The sequence below is a fragment of the Eriocheir sinensis genome, chromosome 12 (assembly GCF_024679095.1).
Source record: "Eriocheir sinensis breed Jianghai 21 chromosome 12, ASM2467909v1, whole genome shotgun sequence".
Classification (NCBI taxonomy): Eukaryota; Metazoa; Arthropoda; class Malacostraca; order Decapoda; family Varunidae; genus Eriocheir; species Eriocheir sinensis.
In genome coordinates, this window is record NC_066520.1 from 22,266,269 (window position 1) to 22,275,830 (window position 9,562).

At 42.4% G+C, this 9,562-nt stretch overlaps 1 protein-coding gene across 5 annotated transcripts in view; it reads left to right on the forward strand.

The window, feature by feature from the left end:
- The first annotated feature begins 8,683 nt into the window (after positions 1-8,683).
- Positions 8,684-9,562, forward strand: part of LOC126997635 (uncharacterized) — an 86,794-nt gene continuing 85,915 nt past the window's right edge. For 2 of the 5 annotated variants that reach the window (XR_007752230.1, XM_050858842.1), the window contains exon 1: positions 9,167-9,322. The gene's annotated coding sequence lies outside the window, so the exon portion shown is untranslated. Of the gene's footprint in view, positions 8,763-9,166; positions 9,323-9,562 lie in introns of those variants that run through there. The other 3 variants (XM_050858843.1, XM_050858844.1, XM_050858847.1) reach the window with 3 other exon arrangements.

Sequence of the window (9,562 nt, forward strand, 5' to 3'; positions counted from 1 at the left end):
AAAGATAGAGAGAGATAAAGACAGACAGATAGAAAGAAAGAAAGAGAGAAAGAGAGATAGCAAGAGATATAGACAGACAGAGAAATAGAAAGACAGAAAGAAAGACAGAAGGAAGGAGATATAGACAGATAGACAAAGACTAAAAAAAACGATTCCACTGTTGACAAGCGGTGATAAAAAGGTTGGGATACATTTGCATATATAAGAGAGTGACCCACCTGTTCCGACGCACCGACTGGGAGGAAGGAGGGAAGGAAAAAGAAAACGTAGTCATCAACCCAAATATGTTAATTCACACGAGGGAGAGAGAGAGAAAAAAAGTGAATATTACGAACACGAAGACGAAGACGAAGAAAATGAGGTGATAGCAGCGAGGAGGAAAAAAAATGAGGGAAAAACAAAAGAAAAACGGATCTGCGCATAGCTTTAAGAATTCGTGGATGAAGAAAATACGACGGAAAGAAAGGAAGAAAAATGTAAATAGAAGAAATGTTAGATTCACGAAGGTCAAGAGAGAAAAATAAACAAGAAAAAAAGGATATCATCACCGACGGCCGTGGAATCTTCAACACCACCAACACCACCACCACCACCGCCACCACTTCTATCATCACCACCACCACTACTATGATCACCACCACCACCACCACCACCACCTCCACTATCATCACCACTATCACCAACACCACCACCATCCCTATTATCACTACCACCACTCTCATCACCATCACCACCACCACCACCATCACCACCACCACCACCACCACGGAACATATGATCATCCGGAAACATCATCGTCATCATCATCATCATCGGAACTTGAGGTGGATTTAAAGAGTCCGAGAGCGCGTTTTGACCACCTGTTGCGTGAGTCTTCCTCCTTCTCTTCCTCCTCTTCCTCTTCCTCCTCAGCTCCTCTCTTTCCTTCCTCCTCCTGTCTCTTTCTCCTCTCTTTCATCTCCTTCATTCCTTCCTCTCTCTGTCTTTTCTTCCTTCTTCCTCCTCCTCCTTCTGTCCACCAGCTAATTGATTCTACTTCTCTCCCTCCTTCCCTCCCTCCTTCCTTCCTCCATCTAATTTCACTCTCCACCCCCTGATGAGACGAAGACAGGGCAATAATAGGGGTGAGGGAAAGGTCGAGAAAGTAGAGAGAAGCAAGTAGTAGTAGTAGTAGTAGTAGTAGTAGTAGTAGTAGTAGTAGTAGTAGTAGTAGTAATTGCTTAGGGAAGTGAAAAAAAAAGGGGAAAGGGTATAGCTGATGACCCTGAAGAATGAAAGTGCTTGATAGGAATGTAAAAAAAGAAGAGAGAAAAAAGAGAAACGGGAAGGAGGAGGAGGAGAAGGAGGAGGAGGAGGAGGAGGAGGAAGTGGAAGATAAGAACAGAGATGCATTCACTGAGGAGGAAAGAAAGTAAGAAAACGAATAAAATGAAGAAGAGAAGAATTATAAGGGAAACAAATGGAAAAAAATATAAACAAGAGATAAAAAAGTGGACAGAAAAATAGAGTAATCAGTATCAGGACGAAGTAAAGGAGGAATGGAAGGAGACAGAAGAAGGAAGAGGAGGAGACAAATGAGAGAGCCAGGGTACAGTGCAGTAGAATGAGGTAGAAGGAGGAGGAGGAGGAGGAGGAGGAAGAGGAGGAGGATGTGGCCTGGATCTGTCCCGAATATAGTAGAGAGAACATGGAGGACGAAGGGTGTGTCAAGAAGAAAGTAAAGAAGAAAGGAGGAAAGAAAAGAAGAAAGAAAGGAAGGAAGAAAGAGGGGAAGGAGGAAAAGAAGGAAATATGAAAGGAAGGAAGGAAAGAAAGGAAGAAAAAAGGGAGGAAAGAAGAAAGAAAGAAAGAAAGGAAATAATGAAGAAATGGAGCAGAGAGAGAGAGAGAGAGAGAGAGAGAGAGAGAGAGAGAGAGAGAGAGAGAGACGAAGATAATATAGACTGGAGAGATTAAGGGAGGGAGGGAGAGAGAAGTAAGAGGAGATAAACTGGGTGAGCAAACAGAAAGAGAGAGAGAGAGAGAGAGAGAGAGAGAGAGAGAGAGAGAGAGAGAGAGAGAGAGAGAGAGAGAGAGAGAGAGAGAGAGAGAGAGTGTCCTCCACCCCCCCGGATGTATGCTAAATAATTGTAGAAAGCTTGACAGACAAACATACACACGGTTCGAGGTTATGTCAGGTTGGGTAGCAGTAGTAATAGTAGTAGTAGTAGTAGTAGTAGTAGTAGTAGTAGTGGTAGTAGTTCTCTCTCTCTCGGTCTCTCTCTCTCTCTCTCTCTCGTTTCCTCTCTCAGCGTTTCTCTTTTGTTTTTCTTGACATATCCTCCTCCATACATTCTCCTCCTCCTCCTCCCCCTCCTCCTCCTCCTCTCCCTCCTCCTCCTCCTCCCCCTCCGCCTCCTCCTTCTCCATGTTCTTTCTGACAGCTCGCAACTTTCCTTCACCATAACTTCTTCCTTCCTTCCTCCTCCTCCTCCTCCTCCTCACTTTTCCTTCTTACTCAATATCATGGAAGACTTTTATTTTTATTTATCATTCTTATGGAAAAGTTAACGATGCTCCCCTTGTGTGTGTGTGTGTGTGTGTGTGTGTGTGTGTGTGTGTGTGTGTGTGTGTGTGTGTGTGTGTGTCTTTAATGGCTGAGTAATTATGCAAAGCGTCATCTGTTTTCTTTATTTCCACTTTTTTCCAGCTAACGAGAAGACTTTTTCTCTCTTTTCTTGTTTCTTTGACTTGTTTTCTTATTTCACTTTTTCTTTCTTTGTCTTTTCTCTTTTTTTCTTTATTTTCTTTCTCTCTAATCTATTTTTTTTCTTTACGTTGCATTTCGCGGATTTTCTGAATAAAACAATAACAAAAATCAAAGTAAAGAGAGTTTTTTTTTTTCAGTCATATTCAGTAACACAAATATATTAAACAGTTCCAATGTAATATCTGAACATAATAATAACAGTTAAGATTAGCAATGCAAGGACATCTGCTAACCTAACTCTTCTTTTTTTTTTCTCTCATTTTTACATTAGTTTCATCCATATAACATTCCTCTAAGGCTTTTTCGCTCCACATCTTCACTCTCCGCTATGTAAACTATCCTCTGTATCGCATCTAAATTCACTGTTGCGTGTTATTAGTTTTTTTTTGTGTGTGTACGTGTGGAGAGATGTAGATAAGTAGATGGGGTTGAAAGAGTAATAATTAAATATTTGATGGTAAATTTGATGCCTCGAGAAGGATGGATTAGACTCATTAGGGCATCGGGGAGGGAGGGGGAGAGAGAGAGAGAGAGAGAGAGAGAGAGAGAGAGAGAGAGAGAGAGAGAGAGAGAGAGAGAGAGAGAGAGAGAGAGAGAGAGAGAGAGAGAGAGATGGAGTACGTTGGGAAAGGCCTTTATCATGAGTGAAATTATTGGATAGATAGTAAAGACTGAAAGAGTAATTACGTAATAGTGATGAAGGTGCCCCGAGCAGGATGGAGTTATAGTAATGTCTTCCACTGTTGATGATGGCAATGACTTCGATATTGTTTTGGTGTGCCTTTAAATTTTGCTTTCTCTGTGGTGTACTGTCTCGTTTTCTTTGTCTTTTTGGATGGCTAGCTATAACGAAGATGAAGACTAGAGGAGAGGAGATGAGGGAAAGGAGAAAAATGAAAGGGGGGAGGTAAAGGATATGAAGGAGAGGAGGTGAGGGAAATGAGAAGAATGAAAGAGGGAGGAGGTGAAGGAAAAAAGGATAAAAGGGAGGAGCTGAGTGAAAGGAGAAAAAGAAAATGAGGAGATGAAGGAAAGGAGAAGAATGAGAGGGAAGGATAAAGGAAGAGACGGAGAAGATGAAGAAGAGAGGAAGAATGAGAGGGGGGAGGTGGATGAAAGAATGACAGGGAGGAGGTAAGAGAAAGTAGAAGAATGAGAAGGAGGAGGTAAGAGAAAGTAGAAGAATTAGAAGGAGGAGGTGAAGCAAAGGAGAATGAAAGGAAGGAGATGAGCTGAAGTACAGAAGAATGAAAGGAAGGAGGTGAAGGAAAGGAGGAGAATGAAAGGGAGATGAAGGAAAGAAGAATGAAAGAGAGATGAAGGAAAGAAAAATGAAAGGAAGGAGGTGAAGGAAAGGAGGAGAGGGAGACAAGAAAAAATGAAAAACGAACAGAGGAAAGAAGAATGAATGTAGGAGGAACGCTTAGAAAAGTTTCGTTCTGTAATAGACTAACGGGCATGGCTGTCAAGGTCACGAGAATGGAATGCGATAGAACGAAACAATATGAAGAACAAGAATAAAGAATAAGATGAGAATAGATGATAATGATAATAATTGAACATGATAGAGTAAGGAAGAAATAGGTTAGTAATAGATTGAAATGAAGTGGGTGATCTTACTCTCCTCCTCCTCCTCCTCCTCTTCCTCTTCTTCCTCCTCCTCCTCTTCCTTGGACGAGGCCACGGAAGACAGGCCGACACTTCCCTTTCCAGTGTTTGTTTAATGAAGGCTGAGTGTGTGTGTGTGTGTGTGTGTGTGTGTGTGTGTGTGTACCTTGCATATGCCCAAGCGGAAGGAAGTGACCGTAAAATAGTCGCTTGGTAATGTTGTGTGCTTTCTCCTCTTCCTTCCTCCATTCTTCCTTCCTTCCTTCCTCTTCCTCCTCCTTCTCTTCCTCCTCCTCCTCTTCCTCCCCCCGGATAAGGATGATCTTTTAAATGGAGGAATGTTTAACGGTAATTGAGGAAGGTGGAGAGCGGATTCAGACGCTAAATATAAATAAAATAAACATGAAGTGAAGGTCATGACCATCGATTTGTGAGCGTAGCAGTAAACAGAAATGCATGACGACGGTGTAAACGGTAGTGGTAGTAGTAGTAGTAGTAATAGTAGTAGTAATAGTAGTAGAAGTAGTAGTAGTGAGTATATGATAGCTGAGGATGACAGGGGGTAAAAATAGAGATAATGGAGACGAATGAGAAAGCTTGCACGAGAGTAAATGTTTAATGTGAATAACTCTAGCTGCCTTGAAATAAAAGAAAAATAAAGAAAGATAGAGGGAGAGATAGGTAGGTAGGTAGATAGATAGATAGATAGATAGATAGATAGACAAGACAGACAGAAATAGATAGGAAAAGAGAGAGAGCGTAAAATAAGCATAAGATAGAGATTCAGATATTCAGAAAAGGATAGAAAAAGAGAGAAAGCATAAAATAAGCATAAAATAAGAGAGATAGACAGATATACAGAAATGGATAGGAAAAGAGAGAAAACGTAAAATAAATACAAAATAAGAGAGATTGACGCATATACAGAAAAGGGAAGGAAGAGAGAAAAAGAGAAAGCGTAAAATGAGAAATGATTCAATCTTTGGACTCTTTAAATCAGGGAGACAAATTATGAGAGGACTATTAATAAGGAGTTTTGCAATTGAGAGTTAGTGAGAAACGAATGACTTTATAATTAGAAGCGACGGAGGTGAGAACGGGGAATTATTTTAAGGTACCCAAAAATAGACTTAGATGATTCACACGCACACGCACACACACACACACACACACACACACACACACACACACACCGAGAATATTGGATTATATGATAGATTATGTTAACACGATATGAAAACTAGCAATCGTGACTTTGGTGAAACATGAAAAGAGGGAAATAAAAGCGATGGTATGATTAATTTGTTTGCATTAAGAAATAAACTGGTTAGTGAAAGATGAAGGAGCGAGTTCGAATTTAATGCTGACTTTTTTTTCCGGGTTATTAGACATCAAAGGTGACTGTGTGTGTGTGTGTGTGTGTGTGTGTGTGTGTGTGTGTGTGTGTGTGTGTGTGTGTGTTTAGAGTTGAGGTAACACACACACACACACACACACACACACACACACACACACACACACCTGGCGTTTACGAGGATAGGTCACCATAAATCGTGTGCACCAATGGGTTACGTACACGACTTCTGAAGACTTACACACACACACACACACACACACACACACACACACACACACACGCGCACAGCCTGCCTTTCCATATATCAATCTCTTCGTCTACATGTCTGTTTTTATCTCTTCTTCTTCTTCTTCTTCTTCTTCTTCTTCTTGTCTTTCATTATGCACATCAAACGCGCCTGGAAAGAAAATTAAAGACCGCGGACCTGACTTCCTGTGCGTGTATGTGTGTGTGTGTGTGTGTGTGTGTGTGTGTGTGTGTGTGCTAATTAGTGTATATCAGGTGCAAATTGTAAGGTGTGTAATAGGTTTAACGTGTTTGCCTTTGTTTACTTTCGAGAAGGTGAAGGAGGGAGGGAGGATGAGATTGAAGGAGAGTAGGAGGAGGAGGTGAAGGAGAGGTGAAGGAAAGAGGAGGATACTGAAAGAGGAGTGAAGGAAAGAGGAGAGTGAAGAGAAGGAGGTGAAGGAAAGAGAAGACTGAAGGAGGAGGAGGTAAAGGAGAGATAATGAGAATGAAGGAGGGGAGGAGGTGAAGGAGAGATAATGAAAATGAAGGAGGAGGTGTAGGAAAGAGGAAAAGGAATGAAGGAGGATATAAAGGAGAGAAGAAGGAAAGATGTGTAGAAAAGGGATGAAGGAGGAGGAGGAGGAGGAGGAGGAGGAGGAGGTGAGAGTTAGGAGAAGGAAGGAAAGGAAGGAGGCGAAGGAAATGAGAATAAAGGGCAAAAAATAAAGAGAAAAGAAGTATGAAAGGGAAGCTGGAAAAGGAGGAGGAGGAGGAGGAGGAGGAGGAAGCCTTGCCCCAGGTTATTCAATTTCGCTTCATTACATGTCACTGCTCTCTTCCTCCTCCTCCTCCTCCTCTTCCTCCTCCTCTTCCTCCTCCTCATCTTCCTCCTCCTCTTCCTCCTCCTCCTCCTCCTCCTCTTCGTTTCAAACCAAGGTCAAATTAGGTGACAGTTCAGCGGTTGGGGAAAAATTCTCTCTCTCTCTCTCTCTCTCTCTCTCTCTCTCTCTCTCTCTCTCTCTCTCTCTCTCCTCGTTTCTGGGGCAGCAACAAACCTTCTTTACTTGTTGCTCCTCCTCCTCCCCCTCCTCCTCCTCCTCCTCTTCTCTCATTCCTCCTCCTCTTCTCTCTCTCCTCCTCCTCTTCTCTCCTCCTCTTCTCTCGTCTTCGTTATTCCTTCCTCCCTCCTTCGTTCTGGTTTTTTGTTTCTTTCTTCTATTTTTCTCTTTATGTTCTTCCTTTTTCTTTACGTTCATATTCATTTTCTTCTTTTCTTTCTCTTTCTTTAGTATTTCCTCTTATGTCTTATCGTTCTCTCGTTCTTTCTCTTCTCGTTCTTGTTCGTGTTCTGGTTTTCTTTCGTCTTCTTCTTCCTTTCTTCTTTTTCTTCTTCTTCTTCTTCTTCTTCTTCTTCTTCTTCCTCCATATCCGAAAGTCATGGTTCCCTGTATGCATAACCTTTGCTAGTGTAATCCGCTCCTTCCTTCCTTCCTTCCTTCCTTCCTATGTATCTTTCCTCTTTCATTCCTTTTTTCTCTCTCTCTCTCTCTCTCGTAGGTAGAAAGAACGGTGACAGAGAGAGAGAGAGAGAGAGAGAGAGAGAGAGAGAGAGAGAGAGAGAGAGAGAGAGAGAGTAACGGTAAAGTACAGTTGAGGGGCATACAAAATCGCTACTCGTGGTCTTAGTGCACATCTCTGTCACACACCATTAGAGAGAGAGAAAGGGAGGAGGTAAAGGGAAGGAACTGAGATAGGGAAACTAAAGAGAGGATGGGAGGGAGATAATGGGAGAGAAAGAGACAGATAGGGACAGATGAAAGCAAAAAATGAGACCCTGTATGAAGAGGAGAGAGGAAAGAAGAGAGAGAGAAAGGGGGAGAGGGAGGAAGACAAATTGAAGGAAAAGAGAATTATCAATATGGAAGAATGATGGACGTGAGGGAAGAAGAAGAAAGGAAGGAACCCCCCAAATAGAAATAACGAGGAGAGAGAAGACGTATGGACGAATGGAGGGAGGGAAGGAGGGAGAGACGAAATACATGGAAGAGAGAAGAAAGAAATAATAGAGAGAAACAGAGAGATATGGAGTAAGAAAATAAGAAGTAGATAGAGAGAACTGTGGATCGGAAAAGAAATCCAAGGAGAGTTAGAGAGAAAAACAAGACAGTACACTAAACTAGAAGAGAGGTAGGTACCGAGAATCAGGGAAGGAGTAGGAGGAAGGAGCAGGACAACTACAGTATAGGAAAAGAGTTACAGAGATTGATACAGAGAAGGAGAGAGAGGCAGATATATCCGGAGAGAACCAGAGAGAGAGAGAGAGAGAGAGAGAGATGAGGAGGAGGAGGAAGAGGAATAGGACCAGGAGAAGCAGAACCACCTATAGGAAAAGAATGCAGAGAAGGAGAGAGGCAGAGATATACAGAGGAGAAAGAGAGGCAGAGACGGAAGAAGGAGCAGGAGAAGGAATGATACAGAGAGGAGAGACAGTCTGGTACATAGAAGACAGAGACAGACGGAAGAAGGAGGAGGAGAAGGAATGACAGAGAGAAGGAGAGAGACAGACTGATACAAAGAAGAAGAGAGACAGAGACGAGGAGAAGAAGACGAAATACCAGCACGAGGAAGAGTGTGAGAGGACGGGGAGAGAGAGGAAGAAAGACCAACGCAAAACGGGCCAGCCAGCGAGCGAGCGAGCGGGGTAAGAGAAGGCAGAGATCAAGCGGCCAGTCAGTGTGAGATCTGGTGTGAGTGGACGAGGTTGGGTAGCGAGCGGGCAGAAGCGGGGTAGCCTCCAGTCTGTTCCTCGCTCGCCTTGTGGTAGTGAAGCAACTGGTGGTGGTCGTGGTGGTGGTGGTGGTAGCAAGGCGTCTGTTACTTGTCTTGTTCTCGTCTGTCTGTCTGTCTGTCTTAAAGATCTATCACTTGGTTTTTATTTCTTTTTTTTTTGCTTATTTTTAACATTATATTGTCTGCTTTTTTTTTCCGATCTTTATTTGCGTTTTCCGGGGATTTTGTTTTTTTTCGAAGTGTTTTTTTTTTTTTGTACTTTGAGGTGATCCTGGCCTAGTTTTTGTTATTGTTGATTTTTCTCTCTCTCGTATATACTTGTTTCTTTCTTTATCTTCTTTTTTCTTTTACTACGTGTCCTTCGTTGTTGATTTCTCTCTCTCTCTCACACTTTCCATTTCATTGCGCGCCTACGTTGGGTTTCTCACGCAGTCACTTCCACTACTACTACTACTACTACTACTACTACTACTACTACTACTACTATTACTACTACTGCTGCTGCTATTGCTACTACTACTATTGTTACTACTACTACAGTCATATCAAGTCGTCATCATCATCGTCGTCGTCGTCATTGTAGTCTTTCTGTAAGTATTTAATAAATGATTTAGTAATTTAGCTCACGTGTGTGTGTGTGTGTGTGTGTGTGTGTGTGTGTGTGTGTGTGTGTCCTTTCATGTTGGAGTGCGTGGGTGCATATGACCTGGCCAGATTTGTGTGTGTGTGTGTGTGTGTGTGTGTGTGTGTGTGTGTGTGTGTAAGGCTTTTTAAGGGCATGTGCGGCTAATGTGCTGTTCGGGGTGCTGTATGTACGTTTGCCTCGGCAT